The 16,958-nt window shown below is 47.1% G+C and overlaps 1 protein-coding gene across 2 annotated transcripts in view; it reads right to left on the bottom strand.

Annotated features, from left to right (window-relative positions):
• Positions 1–14,131, bottom strand: part of LOC138575511 (phospholipid-transporting ATPase IK-like) — a 550,807-nt gene extending 536,676 nt beyond the window's left edge. For both annotated transcript variants that reach the window (XM_069649490.1, XM_069649489.1), the window contains exon 1: positions 13,903–14,131. The gene's annotated coding sequence lies outside the window, so the exon portion shown is untranslated. The remainder of the gene's footprint in view (positions 1–13,902) is intronic.
• Positions 14,132–16,958: the final 2,827 nt, after the last annotated feature.

The following is a 16,958-nucleotide window of genomic DNA, read 5'->3' as shown; positions in this document are numbered from 1 at the left end:
CCATGACGAAACCACGCAGGGGCACCCTGAAGACGACGACTGGCCAACCCCCACAAGTCCTGTGCCAAGGCAACATGTGTTGAGCAGCCCCCCTGTCACACCACCGCAAATGTCCATGGCCCAGCAGAGGCAACAGTCCCTCGACCTGCTGATCGAGCAACAGCAGGAAGCGTCCACGCTACTCAAGGACCATGCAAATGAATGCGGGGGTTCCAGGGCAGCCATGGAAACATCCACCGAGACACTCAGGGCACAAATAGAGAAAAGTAGTGAGAGCCTCAGGGGAGAAATGGAGAGAAGCACCGAGAGCCTGAGAGCACAAATGGAGAAAAGCACCGAGAGCCTGAGGGGGGAACTGCATGCGACGTCCAAAGACGTTTGTGCTGAACTTGCTGCTGTGCGCCGTGTGCTCTCGGAGCTCTCACAAACCCTCAGAGACATGCATGGACGCGAGCAGGCAGAGACATCATCCGTGGCAAGTTCCGTCCAGGGCAGCCCCCAACGCAGATCTGGCAGGAACCTGCGCTCCACGGGCAGGGGTGCCCCTGATACCCGTAGAGGGGGCTTGCAATAGCGTCTACCCACGGACAGCATGCATATTTGGACACTGGTGTTGGGGGGGGAGGTAGTAGGGTGGAGGGGGTGTGTTGGGCTTCACTGGGTGGCGGGTCCATAGGGTGTATAAATCAAATCACATTAACAATACAGCACCTCATTATCATCCAATGACATGTGTGGACATTGATATTTGCGTACGAGGCCTTCATAGGCGTACAGTCCACAATGTGCCTGTACTACACACACACAGTGCCACAGGTCCCCTTTCCGTGTAATAGGCACCATGCGTGGTTGCTAGAAGCATGCATCTATGATGCTCTGTCGGATTGCACGTACATCCTGTGCCTCATGGACTCCTTGAGGTGCCTCCACATCCCCACCCTCATCACCATCATCATCTTCAGGTGCATGCAGTACAGCGTCAGGGGGCATGGGCACATTCCTACGTATGCACATGTTGTGCAGCATGACACATGCCATGACCATCTTAGAAACCTTCTCATGGCTGTACATGAGTGCCCCGCCAGACCTGCTGAGGCTGCGGAAACGAGCCTTCAGTAGGCCGAATGCCTGTTCAATGACCACACGGGTACGTGAGTGGGCATGGTTGTAGTCCTCCTCATGCTCGTTCTGTGGGTTCCGGATTGGTGTAAGGAGCCATCTCTTCAGTGGATACCCGGCATCACCTGTATGAGACGAATAAAGGGTGTCAGTGGAATGATAGTGCTAAGTAGCCCCCCCCCCCCTGCAAGGTCATTGACGCATCAAATGGGCCACGATGTCATGCATGGAATGAGACTCACCGAGTAGCCAGGATCTGTGCCCTGCGTGTCGCTCCATGTAGCGTGGTATTCTTGTGTTCCTCAGGACCATAGAATCATGGGTAGATCCTGGAAATCTGGCACAACAATGCGTAAAGATCTTGTTGGAGTCACACACCATTTGCACATTGATTGAATGAAATTGTTTCCGGTTGCGGTACTGGACCTCCATGGCATGTGGGACAACCAATTCAACATGGGTGCAGTCGATGGCACCAATGCAACCCGGGATGCCGCCAAGTGCATGGAATCCCACTTTAGCGTTGGTAATCTCCTGGTACGTGCGTGGTAGTGTGATGTGGTCGTCGGCGTGCTTCAGGAGGGCATCGTGCACTTGGAAGAGTGTCCGTGAGAACAGTGGCTGTGAAATGCCATGCAACTGTCCCACTGTGTGCTGGTAGGTGCCTGTGGCCAGGAAGTGGAGTGCAGACACCACCTTCAGTAGGGGTGGGATGGCGGTTGGGCTATCTATCATGCTCACGAGGTCAGCATGTGTCATGTCCACAATGGCGATTATGGTGTCCCGGTCCAAACGGTAGAGGGTGTGGATCTGCTCAGCAGTGAGGTTGAACGGATCGGCTCGGAGGCGTGGGATTGCGGGCCGCCTGCGTGGTGGTAGTGGCAGTGCTTGTGGGCCTTGCTGACCCTGCCTTGCCCTCCTCCTCCTCCTTCTCCTCCGTCTCCCCTGTGCGCCCGGTTGTTGTACCTGTTGTTGTTCGTCGTCTTCTTGTAGTTGTAGCACTTGCAGTGCTATCTGATACCCCAGGCCCAACATCGCTAGTCCTGCCGGTAGCATTTTGGAGTGGGAGTGGTTGTGGGAGGGGTTTGGGTCTGCAATATATGTGCTGTCGGCCTGTATGGCCTCCACCTGTGCTGATTGAATGAATCTGTGGCAGATGCAATCCCTTCTGGCCGAGCACGTCCCGCACGTAAGGCTGCATTTGGCCGCATGGCATCTTGGGATTTGAATCATGTATCAAATCCCGATGGCAGTGTGATGTACTTTGACTGATTTTCATGCTATGCTCCCATTGTTACACATGCTATGATTGCAGCCGCTTCCATACCTGTGAAGAGTCAGTGGTATGTAGGGCTCGATCGATGGCCGACCCTCATGCAGCACAGTAACGTACTTCACCGACGGGCGTGGCGTGCCATTTGTGATTGCAGCCAGTTAGCATCATGACACACAGCCGCACTACATTGATGTAATTGTGAATGCAAGCGTTCACAGAAGCCTTTTCGACGTAATGTTGCAAGTGAGGAATTCGAAGGCCAGCATTTTGGGTTTTGAAGTAGCGGCGAGGATACGCCCACAGGTCTGGCTGGAAATGTAACGTTCTATTGTAGAATGTCCTTGGGACATGGCCCATAACGAGCAGGCAATGAATGATATGAATTGAATGGGATGCGCAACAGCGTAGTGGACGATAAGGCAGGACGTTCCCAAATCCATCTTGCTTCACAACACTACAGATCCGGCCAGGGGCACAGTGGTTTTTGCGGACTGCATTACGCACAGACGCGATGGAAGTTTCACATATTATGTGAGTGAATATTCATGCGTTTTCATTGCGGGATGAGGGAATGATGTGTGGATGCATGGACTGATGATTCCGTTTAGGGTCTGCCATGTACATGGGTTTTTTGATTCACTCCCCTTCCCCTGCGTTATGTGATGCAAGGCTGCCATAGTGGGACATACGTCTATCTGCCCTTGTCGGATCCTCCCTGTCTCGACGCGCCTTCATACACTTGTGTCTAGGCACGTTACTAATCCCATGTCATGGGTTCTATCTTGACGGACGCATGCACAGTAACCGACGTTGACAATGGTGTATTTAGCTCGATTGGTTTCGTTATGATTCGATACTGATTTAGGGGTGTGTATATTCCTTTGGAGTGGGCTAGCATGCATATGGGTGTGGATTTGGTGTGTTGAATGAAGATTGTAATGCATCATGAGTCCCGTAATGCAATCGGTTGATTTGTGTTTCTTTTGGGTGACAGGTATCTCCTGCCCTATTGCAGATGCCATCTCTACGCCACTCCTCCAGATGGTTTTTACTCTCGACTCCTGCAGCTTCGGGTGAATCAGTGGAGCACCATTTCGATCATATGGGACGATCGCCAATGGGCCACATGCCCTTACGCTGTACTGGTGGCTAGGTGCAACATTTCGGCCTTTCAGCTCGACTAGTGCCTGCCTCATGGGACGGACCTGCGGTTCTTGCCGCTTCCATGGTGCCTTTTGGAACGTTGATGTAGGCCCTGTGTGCCATGATGGTACAGGGCGTCACACAAGTGGAAGCCGGTCAATTATTGCAGATGCAGCCCTCGGTGATGATGGTTGTTTTGGTGGTATTTTGCAAATTGCTGTGGGGCCTTTGTCATTTGGATGTGCATTTAAATTGTATTCCGATATTTGTCGTGTTGCGTTGTTCTTTGCAGGTGATGTGGCGATTTTCGCTTTGTGGCGGTATGTATTGCGTGATGATCTGCATTGTGTTCCGCCTTCTGAGTTGAGTTGTGTGGTACAGTACTGGCCGCGTTTGCCTACGTAGCACAGTATGGTCACGGATAGGGGCTGCCATTGTGACTGTTTACATGATGTGCTGTTCAGGGGCGGGGGATTGGCTTTTGGCCGACTGGTGCCTGTCAGCCAGGTCGATTGGTGGAATGATGGGTTGTTCAGAATGTGGCTGGTCACAGGTGACTGTGTTTGCGTGCGTTTGTTGGAGGGGGACTGGGGTCATGTCCATTGGAATAGCTTCTGTATTGATGCCATCTGTGCCCTGCAGCTCCCATCGGCCCCTCTTGGGATGAGCCTGGCTGCTCAGTCACTCTGCCGACTTGTGTGGTACATGCTTCTGCTGATGGTTGGTTTGTTTACTGGCATGAGTACAGGGCTGGTGCAATCCCCCTCAGGATGCTGTTTTGGATGTTGCCTTGCGCTGGTGGCAAGCGATGGGGGACTACTGTTGTTTTGTGTCATGTGTTCTTGATTTTCATTTTGATGTATTGTACCTTCACATGCCTGTGCTGCGTCAGTACGGCTATGGTGACATGCCGTACATGGATGCCCACTCACGGGGCGCTTTGAGCCCCTGCATGCTTTTCTACGTTGGCATGCATGGGTGAATTGTGGATTTCACTGGTTGCATAGTGTGAGTACATTGCGCCTGCCAGGAGTTGTGCAATGAGGCCAGGGAGTGGAGTACAGGCACTCAGTGGGCCATTTACGGTTGGTTCGCGTTGCCGTATTTCTCGCCATGGCGGAATGGTACTTTACGACGTGCTTGATGGCGTTCAGTACATGTCCGCTAGGGTCAGAATTCGCGTACCGTTGCGCCATGGCGGTGATTCCGGTTTTGCAAGGCGCGCGTGCGCGTACTTGGTGCAGTTAGCGTTGCCGTTCACTGCGGTGTCGCTAATGGCATCGTACTTTACGGTGACGGGTCATGATCGCAACGAGCGGTGTTCGATGGCGGTATTGCATTTCCGCCATCATTTTTCCATTTCCGCAAGGGTCGTAATGAGGCCCACTGTTTTATTTCTTGAGATTGCATCGTTATGCTATGCTGCAATCTGAGCTCATCAGCCACATTTCCATGGTGCAGCCTAATTGTTTAGATTGGCTACCAAATTGCGAGCCATGTGAGCATTTATTCTGTTTGATATTTGATTAAGTGCTGCATATGCCGGGTAAAACCGGTGCACCTAAAGAGGATCGCTTTCAACCGCCTCAAACCTCCCAGGATCTTAAAGTTCAACTCTGGTCTTTGGCAGGGCAGGAGAGGCTTGTTGGAAAAAAATCATAACAAGCTGTTGCTTTGAAATCATCAGCCTGTTGATGTGCTCCACCCCCCACAGCACTCCGAGATTCATAATTTCCAAACTAATAATTAACATGTTTCTGCTGTTCAACCAAAATGATGTGTATTGTTTTTAAAGCATAGCACTAGAATCACATTAAAGTTTTTGAAGTATGTGACAATTTATCAAGTTGAATTGATTTTCTACTTTACATGTGCAGTAAGCAAGAGTAGAATCACACAGTGAGATCTACTGGTTAAATTGCTGTCTTGGACGTTTACACCGTAATGTAAGCAGCTTCCCGCAGGCAGATTTTCATCATTTGCACAGCTGGGTGAAAATGTAAATGGCAAAAGGAAGCGTACAAACGTGTATGCCGTCTTTTGCCTTTCACATTTATACTCCACAGTGCAAAGTGAGTAAACGCTGCCAGGCACCGCTTGCCATTGTATTTTATTGTATTTGGTTATTAATATAGCGCTCTTTTCCCATTTGTGTGGCCTTAATGCGCTTTTGATAGAGTGTGCCATCGATAATAAGTAAGAGGAAAAATTAACAAGGAAGGGCGAGAGTGAGAGGGTAACAAATAAAGTGAGAGTGTGAGAGGAAGGATGAGAGGGGTAGGGCGAGGGGAGAAGGTGGATGGTGCAATTAAGGGTGTATGTAGGGTGGGTGGGGCTAGAGAGAAGGGGGTAGCGTGCATGGTGGGGGTAGAGGGACAGGAGGTGCAGTTGAGTTGAGAAAGAGGGGGTAGGATGGTTGGGGGTAGAGAGTAAATGTAATCACTTATGAGGACCCACGTGTAGTTAAGTCAGAGTGAGATTGAATATTTGTCCTTGCATAATATACTTTGGTTAAATAGTGAAGTAAGAATTTTAACGTACTCTGCAATTTCAGCACTTGATCACACATTGACATGCGTAGCGACAGAATCTGTGACAAAACGGTCTACTCAAGATCTGTGCAAATCTTGCCCGTTAACCATAGGAATCATCCGTATGCAGGTGGCGATCTGTTTTAAAATAGTCTGGCCTCCCAAATGTCTGGCATAGCTGACAACCAGGACAGACTGACAGACGTTTGCATAGGTGTAACATTTCAGAAAACCTGTTGTGCACCAATAATGATTTAACTGAGCACAAACATGGATCTCCTCATGCAATCTTCATGTATCTAGCCTCAGCTTGTTTGGGATTCTGGGGCTGTAGAGGAACCCAGACACGCAGAAACTGTCTCAACTGGGCAACGAACATGAGTAACATAAAGAAGCATTGTTGCATGTCTAATTTACAGCAGGTTTCACACAATTGGGGCAAAAGCAAAGACAAAAACTGAATGAGAGAAAAAAGTTGAGTAAAACCACAAAGCCAATAATGTAGCACCTCGAATTCTATAATTAAAAAAAACTCTCCACTGCCAAAAGTGAACCAATCGGGATGTTTACTCAACGAGTAATGATATGATGTGATATGATAGCTTATTTGTATAGCGCCCATACACAATGTGTTTCAAAGCGCTTCAAGGCAAGGGAGGGAACAAGGGAAAATACAATGACATTCTTACAGGCCATGAACAGCAAGGATGTGAAATGTACTATCGTACTCGGCCTGACGACATTTCAGATAGTGCAAGAGCTAAGACATAGATAAGGAAGGGAGGGGGAGAGTGGGAAGGAAATCGAAACAGACAGGTGACTACCGTACTAGGCCTGATGACATTTCTGGTAGAGCCGGAGAAAAACAAACGGTGAGGGAGAGGGGTGCAGAAAGGGAGGGGAGGAACAAAACAAGCGACTACCCTACTAGGCTTGACGATATTTCAGATAGTGCTGGAGGGGGCAGGCGGGGGGGGGGACAAGTAAGGGGAGTAGGGAGGAGATGGGCAAAGTTGATATCATACTAGGTCCAGGGATACATCTGACCGAGTAAGTGCATAGAAGGAAGTAAGGGAAGGAGGGCAGGATATGGGGAAAGGGAGTGGAGAGGAGAACAGAGAGTAAGCAGACAAAAAGAGTGGAGAAGCAAGAGGGGAGATCAAATACAATTGCAGAAGTCAGTAGTAACACATAATGTTGTAAGCCAGGATACAAGATGAGCATGGGAACAGCATGATTCAGGGCTAGCATGCAAGAGTACAGCATGCAAAGGAAGTCCAGCATGAGAGTTGAGAAAGGGTGATGCACCGTGAATCAATGAAGTCCATACAAGTCAAATCCAGCATTGGCCACAAGACAGTACTGTGGAGCAGCTCATTCAAATCAGGTGACTTCATTTTACAAACTGTCCTGCGGATACGAACAATAAAGAGTACACCCATTCTCAGAAACAATTGAATCGTGTCAGTTTGCACTTCTATTTCTGAACACCACAGACAAGTAGGCGCTATTGCACTGAGCTCGGCAACAACAGTATAAGGATCTCAGCAGCTAAAGGTATCCAACTTTAAGAATGATCCATCGGCTGCACCTTCTAACTCAAATGCGTGCTTTCCGGTGGTAGGTGCTTGGACTACTTACGACAGGATAGACGCCAAATTCAATTAGAAAGCACAGCACATGTTAAGCAAAAGGCTGGGGTATAACTGTGATTGCCTGTACGTGACTTTTCCAATAAAAAGAAAACGACACCCATCGCCCAGGTCAAATTCCAGATCATAAATCCGTGAAACTTTATCTGCCAACCCCTAATCGTCCTCTAGATTAACACGAACCAACAACAGAACACGAAATATAGGTGTGAGAAAAAACAGGAGTGAGATTTGAATGCACAATAGTGAGCTTTCCGCAAGTGTAACGTACTGGGGTACTGGCGCTGAGTTCAGGGTTGCAACATCTCATGCAAGAATGCATTTTGCAATCGACCTGTGACTGGCACATGACTCTTAGCTGATGGTCGGACGAACCTTCCCTGCGCCGGCAAGAATTTGTCAGCAGAAATGCTGAATGCAAACTAATGCAATGTAAAAAGCTTCATTGGAAACTCTCCTAAAACGTCACGATACACGTAAAACACTCAAACACATTACTGGCCATTGGCACTTAGCCAGCCTTGTAACAAAAGCTCAACACCCTTTCTCTGGTTTCCGTTTTAAAATTGTTTCACTCTATGTAACAAATCCCCTAGCCCGAGCCAAATCCCCAATCCACAGATCTGCGTGAAATGACCGAATGCAAAAGTCTGACTACCAAAAGTCCGACCTTTTTTTTACTTCCATTTTTCCACAAATATGTATGTGCGGGGAGACCTCTTAGAGCCCCCAACCTTACCCCTATATATTTTTATTAACTTTACCCCCCACATATATATCTGCAGAAAATGGGGGTCAAACCTTTGGGGGTCAGACTTTTTGCCCTTGATCATTTTGTCCCATTCCAAATCCACTAGCTTTGAAGCTAGTTAACATAAGCCACAACAGTCCTGTAGCAACAAAAGTAACACACCCCCAAACATATTCAACAAAACCATAGTGGAAAATAAATTGGCGTCTTGACAAAGGCACAGCAGGAATCGCAGTTCCGCCTCCTGAGCAGCTGCTGAGGCTTCAGCTAGTCAACAAAGTAGCATAAACCACAACTTCCGTGATGTACCGGTGAATGGATGCATGCGTAGAGGCATAGGTCCCTTTCTTCTGCTTCTCATGTCATTGACTTGGGCCTCCCTCGTCTGTGGTAGCTCCGGATCCCTCTAACATGTAACGTCTGGGGCTAGTGGTAGGTGATATCACCACTGAAATGTGGCCGCTGGGTGAGGCATGATAGTGCCGGTCGCACTCTAATCCTACAGCAGCAAACATTTGAAATAATTCCATCTTGCCGTAACAAATCCTCTGCCCCCCTGAGGAAGTGCCGGTCACCATGAAGGCCTCTAGGCAAGGGTGGGCGTCTGAATGCCCGACCCCCTGTACTCCACTCCTACCTTCCTACTCCTGCAATCGCTCCTTCCTACGATCTGCTGACATAGCTCCTTAGCATTAGGTCATTTTGCTTTGGCACGGCAACTGAACTACTATGGGATACAATGGCAGAAGCACATCCCTCATAGATTTAAAGATCTGGGCTCCTGGTGGGGGCCCTATTCTGCCCAGGAAGGCTACTTGTGAAACAAGGATAAACTTGAATAGGTCAGGAAATTCACTCCTGCACTTTCCTATTCCCTACCACCGTGGCAGCTAGAAAAAAACACTCAATCCATGGTAACAGAACTGTGGTCGATTCTTGGTATTTTTATGAAGTCACCAGAGATAAGGTACATAAAACAAACATCATAGAACTTTCAGTGTTAGTCATACAGGAAAAAAGAGCACAAAAGCATGAACAATAATTGATCCAATTGTTTGTGCGTCAAAACAAGGAGTGAGTCTTTCACTGTCATTAAATGATGGACAGTATCTTACTCAAGACAAGGGAACATTTTGAACATAGATAATACAACAAGTAACACATTTTCTTCCAGTTACAGTGATGATACACTGTGGTTAAAAGGTGCGTCTACACCAGGGTGTTTCAGCCATCTTATAGGGGCTGTATATGCCTCATGTCTTACATTCCCTTCTTCAGAAGGAGGAACTGTATGAGATGGATGTTCATTGAGTGCTATGGGATTGTATGCCCCAGGTGCTTGAAAAGGGACACAAACTCATCTGTGAAGGTCCCAATGGGCTCCTCCTCAATGAGGCTGTGGTCTTTTGAAAAAGATCTGTGCTGGCCTCGAAGGGACTGGTGTCCTCTATAGTCTCTGCGTTCGCGTGCAGTGTGCAGCAGAAGAAGCTGAGTCACTCTGTGGGCTTGTCGTTCGTAGACCAGGAAGCACAGCGTTGCTAACATAGACCAGGAAGCACATCCCTCATAGAATCAAATCAAGGCCCAGTCAGTGCTTCGACCATTTCATCCAGTAAGCGTCGGTCAGTTGCCATGCCAATGGGAGAGTCTGCTCCCGAACTTCCCTTTCACTCTTCGAGTTTACACTACAATTTAGCACCACCAAACATGCCAAACCCAAAAATGAATCCTCAACAGATACACCAACACAACTCCCCACACTCCTTAAGCAACTCCTTGCCAGATTCACAGACAGCCAGACAAACAAGTACCTTAGCAACCTGGCGTGCAGATTAATTACTGCCCCAGACAGCTCACAAGAAATCTAAAATGTACACTGCTCAGAGCCCAGTCTTCAGATCGGCACACATCAACACTGTAACAAATTATAGTTGCCCTGCTCGCTCCTCCCTGCTACTGCATTAGACCCTGCCCCACTGCTTGCAGACCCTGAAGTCCCTAGAAAGTGAGAAAATGGCAGAAGGTGTGTTATAAGAGACGCAATAACCTAGCATTACATGGCATAACAAATGGTGTAACTCCTTCTCCTGCGGTGCAGTAATCTGCATGGCCCATGCAACGTTTGTGACAGGCAGCATCGGGAAAATGATTATCTTGTCTCTGCCGTACTTAGTGTACCAAAGATTCTAGTATAGCGGACTGACTGCCTGCTGGGATAATATGCCTGTCAAACCAAGGAATATAGGACTGAGGGAGGCCCACTGGACCAATAATGCCCTTCTAGATGACCGCTTTGGAAGCACTAACGGAGGAGCACGAGTGTACACCATTCTGGTCCTACTCATCAAATCTATTCCATTGCAAGGGTGTCTTTTTTCAAATAGTGTGAACTTGATCACATATAAAGACTCCTCTTTTTTTGTAGTTAAGTTAGAGTAACATGAAATTATTTGACCTGGATCCCACACTTTGGAGTGACAGTGAAACAGGGATTTTAACCCACTCTGCAAATGTAACCACATACCTTCCAATCTTTACTTGCTACAATATTTAAGTTTTGGATTTGAAGGCCTACAATAATACGGTCTTATAGAGTTTACTTACAAAGTATACAATTCGCATAGTAAAGCCACATGACTGCATGTCCATTCCTATGGCAGCATCTTAAGTCAAACGATTATCATTTCAGTTGTATTTTCCATATCCTGAATGGTAAACTTTAAGTCCCAGAATGTAAAATAATTTAATCTATTTAACCCAAGTGTACTTTCAGGGCTTTAAAACACGAATAAAACAAGTTGTATAATAACTTAGATATGGATGTTCTTAAACTCCATTTTATGCATGTTGTTGAGAACATTTGGCTACATCTACTTTAAAGCAAACTTTATTGTGTGCATGTCCAGCAATAGTCCTCATGGATATAAACAAAGTAAGGCCTTTCAGTTGGCAATGATCCACCATGCATATGAAAGTCTCTGCTGCTGACAAAAGAAATGTGTTTGCAGGGCCGTTAAGATGCTGCTGAACCATGGAGGGGTGGGGAGCAGGGCCATCTTAAGCACTTTTGTGGCCCTGGGCACGGACATCTTTGGGCTCCTCCACCTAACCAAAGGAATGAAGGAATCAAGAATATCTGCCCCACCACCCTCCACAATCACAACCCATAGGTTGATATGCTTCCTCCCCACATTAAAAATAAGAATGTTTACTCGCTTTAAGTCCCCTTACCCTCTTCATTCATGCTCAAATCAGAATGATAAACAAGTACCATTTGAAGGCCAACATTATCAGTCTACAGAGAGGTTACTTCTGTTCTAGCATAGATTCTGGAGACTTTCTATCAATAGACTCCAGGAGTTATTGAAGCCTGTAGTATTCATGCAGGACTGTGTGTAAAAGGTACATGTAACCCAGAATCGACAGAGAACTCACATTAGCTGCCTCACAGAATGCAAACATGCTCAAGCAAGGATAGAGGCGACCAACTGTAAGGAAGGAGAAAGCTGAACATACCATAGCATGGAGATTGAATGCAGATTACAAGCTACCAGGAAGATGTCTGTATCCAGACAGACTGAGGTTATAAACGGGACATGGTTTTCAAATAGTGTTGCCATTAGAGATCAAAAGAATATGATATGATATATGATATGGCATTTATAACTCGCCTATACACAGGTGTTTCATAATAAAATAAAGTGCCTGTGCTTTGCAATATGAGAGAGGCTGTTTTGAAGATTACACACTGAGAAGGAAATCTCTATGAAGGGCTGACAATTCTGAAAGGTTTAGGGACTGGCAATTTCGAGAAGTTAGGCAATACAATATTAAATTAGATGCCCAGCATTACACACACTGGTTGAGCGGTGAATCTGGGATTTGTGTCAACTCTGCAATTTCTGCATTTGAACACTTTCATTACCACTTCTTACCATGAACTAAAATTATCTAATTTTATCAAAACTGACTTGGAAAGTGCACCAATTACATTACCAAACATGATCATTTTTTAAAACAAAATATTATAGAAGTGTGTAACCGAGAATGATTCTAGCTTAATTCTCTCCATCAGAGAATTATATAAGTACCAGCAGACCAATCAGTGTCATTTAACAGATTTAATCTTGGATGGTCATTTGTATTTTAAAACTTTACATGGTTCCAAAACACTGGCTTGTGAAATTGTTATTTTTAAACGTGAAGAAAAACTTTTGACTTTTACAAAAATGCTAAGCGTTTCTTTGTGTCAAATGAGCATACTTTAAAACATGCTTGCCATAGCCCTGCACCACCTGGTCCACTCCCTTCTGTTTACCACCCCTTCAACTCAAATTGCCTGCATAAGAGGAAAGATCAAGTAATGGGCGATGCCATGAGCATGCAAAGAGGCAAACTTCACAGAAGACGGTAGAGTAATGTGCGAGATATTAGATGATGACCAGGGTCACTGTATTGTCTGCTGGTAAAGCCAGGATACAAGTGTGAATGCTTTGGTTCCAAATTTGGATACTTATTCATCTCTTGCACTAACAGTTTTTGCTCATCATTCAAGGTGATTACCTAGGTTTTACAACCCCCTATCTGAACAAACCAATTTCTAGACTTTCATCATAAGGATGACATGTTCGTTTTTATAGCAACCCCATCTGGTGCAGGTACATTGCTGATAATAGCACCTGTTGTGCTGCAAGACCAAGTACATACGCAGGCAGGTTTATAAACTTCAGACATAGGAAAGGCTCAACCAGCATTACAGGAATGTGCTATTCTAATCTTGTGTAGGAACACATATCTCTGCAAGGTGTGCTAAACACACTGAGCTAACTTTTGAACCATCGTGGCACTCAATTTACCAATATGGATTTCAAATTTGTCTATTGCACATGATCAACATAATTCCTGCAGGAAGGAAAGAATGCTAGAGGAGTTGTGCCACAAGGAACAAACACACAAACTATATATACCACAGTGAACACAGAAAGCGTTACATGATGAATTGATCGAGGCAGAATGTAGTTGCCAAAAAAGGCAATAGGTGTAGAGCTTCAGTACCATGCCAAAAAATATCCTGATGTGTGCTATATAAGTCGGGTGAACAAAGGAATCTTACTTCTTTAGATCAGGCAGCCTTGTGGGGAACCCTCCGAGGTGGGGGCCCTGGGCAAGTGCCCCTTTTGCCCTCCCATAAAAACGTCTATGGTGGGGAGGTGGGGTGTGTGTGGTGTGTTTGTGTGTGTGCATGCGTGCGTGTCTCTGTGCCTGGCTGTGACTTGGGAAATGGGCAGTGCTTGATCGTCTGAGCTGAGTCGACCAGATTCTATCTTTGGCTTGGGAGAAAGAAAAAGCATCCAGGCCTGTAGTGGAATACATGTAACAGAGGAGATGACACATTGACTTCCTGTTCTTTAAGATTACATATGCACTTACCTGCAATTGAAGTATGTGTGAACTAGCTGAGGACACGTCCCACTGGTATCAATCTCTGTTCAGGGAAGGAAGCGGGTTGCCTCGTGCAGGTGTCCTATACCTCCCTCTGCTGGGTTGTTTGCAGGCTCTGGTCTTCCCCGGTTGGGTGCTCTGGGGCTCCAGCGCTGCACAGGAATCTGTCCTCCTCGCTTCCTTGAAGGTAACAACGCGAGACACCTCTCAGAGATCCAGTCCGTCTATTAATGATAAGACAAAGAGAGGATAATAGTTAACTGGAGGTCGTCTTCAGTGGGAGGTGGTCACTTTGGACAATTTCACTCTGTCCTTAGGGAATCGTCTACCCATGTTCAATGCCATAATGTGCTCCCTTGCAAAGAAGAGCGAGCTTCCCACGACATTTCATTCTGAGCGCTGACATCCACATATTTAAATAGTGATTTGCACAAAGTTTAACCAAAGGTCTGATAGCAGGTGCACCCTATGAACAAAGGTCTTCCGAGTGTGCGCACCCCGAATTCACAAATGGGATGTGCATTGAAACGTGTAGAAAACAAAGGCATCTCCCTGTGCCAGTTTCAAACAAGTGCAGGGAGGTGCACGATGCATGAGAGCAGGGGCGCAGAGTACACGGGTGCTCCGGGGCACGGACACCCACCGGTAGAATCAATTGGGGCAGACCCCCCTACAACCCGGGCTGGAAAGAAGACGCAGGGTGGCTGGCCCTTTCTTTTGGGATCCATACTGCATCTCTCTCTCTCTGACCCTGTGGCACTCAATGCCGCAAAGAGTTCAAACAAAGCCCTCCCCTCTATGCCTCATATTGCTGGTTGGGCCTGGAGGGGAGGGCTTACGGACTAGCCACCAGAAGCAATGAATATTTTGCTTCCGGTTCGCTTGCTGTTTAAGGCAGGAGGAGCAGGCCCACGGGACATAATGCCAACCGAATCATACCAGTAGCAGGTCCAGAGAAGTTGAGAAGCAGGTACTTTTTTATTTTTGTCATTTTGGGCATTTCAGCCTTTTTCTTCCTTCACCCGCTACTTTTTGTCTCCCCCTCATGCACTCCATTCTTTTATTTGCCAACACTACCCAGCCCCTTACCCCCACCCCGCGCCCTGTTTTTCCCCGTCGTTTGAATTGCCCTCCCAGTGCCCATCCGGCCGGGAACATGACCCCCACTCACCTACAGAGTTCCCAGCTCCCCACCAACCCTGTGGCTGACGGTAAAGCAACCCCACCCTCCCCCTGCCCTGTATTTTGTGGTGACCTGGCCTTTTAAAATTTTAATCGCTGCCCCCCCACACTCACCTACACCGTTCCCCGAGTCCCCACCAACCCTAAACCCCCTGGTGGTGGCAGAGACTGAATCTCAGGCTGCTCTGCTGTGTGATACACACCCTCGTCCTAGTGTATTTCATAGAGATCTGTCTTATTAACAGATTGAAAAAGAAAGTCTTGCTGAAGTCATTGCACGGCTTCACAGGCCACTGACTGGTCATGCACCAGGTCTGTTTCTTTTATTACTGGGCGGGGCAGGCACAAGTCTTAGTGGAGAGGGCTAATGTCCCTCTTCTCGGAAGTCCCAGCTCACTGGGATGGGGCCATTGGCATTCCAACGCCCCTGACTACCTCCACTGCATAAACCTGTGTATTTTCTAATTTACCAATGATTAGTCTGTGAGTGTCTAATTTGTTGATATGTAAACTGTGTTAACAATGCTTTGCATGCTTCCTATGTTTTCTAGATGCTTGTGTGAAAAAGCGGCTTCTGTGTTGTGGATACAATAAGGCAGTTTAAAGAGGTGTATGCTTGTCTCTTGGAAGGTAACATGTTATTAAGCATAGGTCGGGTGTAATTATTTTTTGTACTCCTTCATTTCTGGAATAAGGGGTGTTTAAAATGAATGTTGGAAACAAGGAAAGTGGGTGTTTTTAAAAAATGGAAACAAGCATGGTTACAACTTAGACGTGAGTTCTTCCATCAGTCCCAAACATCACATGGGTGCAGGATTAGCCTAGGTAACTGCTTTTAATATTGTACACTACTTTACCACATTTTCTGGTAAACTACAATGTTAAAAGCAGTTAGCACTCTCCCCTAAGTCTGGAACCACACGTGATTGCGTTATACTTCACCCGGAACATCTGATGTGTCCACGGAGAGGTTAAGAGAAAGTTTATTTTTGTTTTTCTCTTTTTTTTACATTCCCACAGAGCGTACGCTGCCTGTGTTTATATCAAAATATTCCTCGATGGCATCCCTCAGTTCTTCCCGGAACCCCTCATCTTGCAGTGCCTCTGTCCTAAGTCTCCATGTTGGGATCCACGATCTGGGGGGTTGGTGTCGCCACTCTACCACCAAAGGCGAGTGGTCAGATAATACCCGGGCCTTGTATTCTGCTCCTACCATTTCTCCCGCTATCTCAGCCGCTACAAACACATAATCTAGCCTCATGTACAAGTCATGTGGCACTGCGTAGTGCGAATATTGCCTATCCATAGGATGCAGCCTTCTCCGCGCGTCCACTAGGCCTAGGTCTTCCAACAATGTCCCCAGCGCTCTGGCCGCCGGCACCATTTTCCCCGCCTTGTCAACTGACCTATCCATTTTGGGATTCAGGGTGCAATTAAAGTCCCCTCCCCACACCACCGCGCCCCAGTCCAGGGGGCCAAGTTTGCCGTAAAGGGACCTAAAATAAGCCGCTGTGTCGTGGTTGGGGGCGTACAGATTTATGATACGCACTTCCCTGTTTTCCAGGAGCCCTGTTAACGCCACCATTCTGCCCTCCGGGTCTACCATTGAGCTAAGCACCTGTAACGGCACATGCGGCGCCACCCAAGTAATAACCCCTCTAGCGTACCCTGAGTATGTAGCCCCCACAACATTACCCCTCCATTTTCTCCTGACCACCTCCAGCTTCTCCCTAGTGAGATGAGTCTCCTGCAGCAGGGCTATGTCAATGCGCATCCTCTTTAAGTACAGCATCACTTTATTTCGTTTCAGATAGCTATTGAGGCCCCGTACATTCCAGGTCACAATTCGGAGATTACCCAAT

This window comes from Ambystoma mexicanum, chromosome 1p, assembly GCF_040938575.1.
Source record: "Ambystoma mexicanum isolate Mex_15411 chromosome 1p, UKY_AmexF1_1, whole genome shotgun sequence".
In the NCBI taxonomy this organism is placed as follows: Eukaryota; Metazoa; Chordata; class Amphibia; order Caudata; family Ambystomatidae; genus Ambystoma; species Ambystoma mexicanum.
This window is presented reverse-complemented; position numbering and strand designations above follow the sequence as displayed.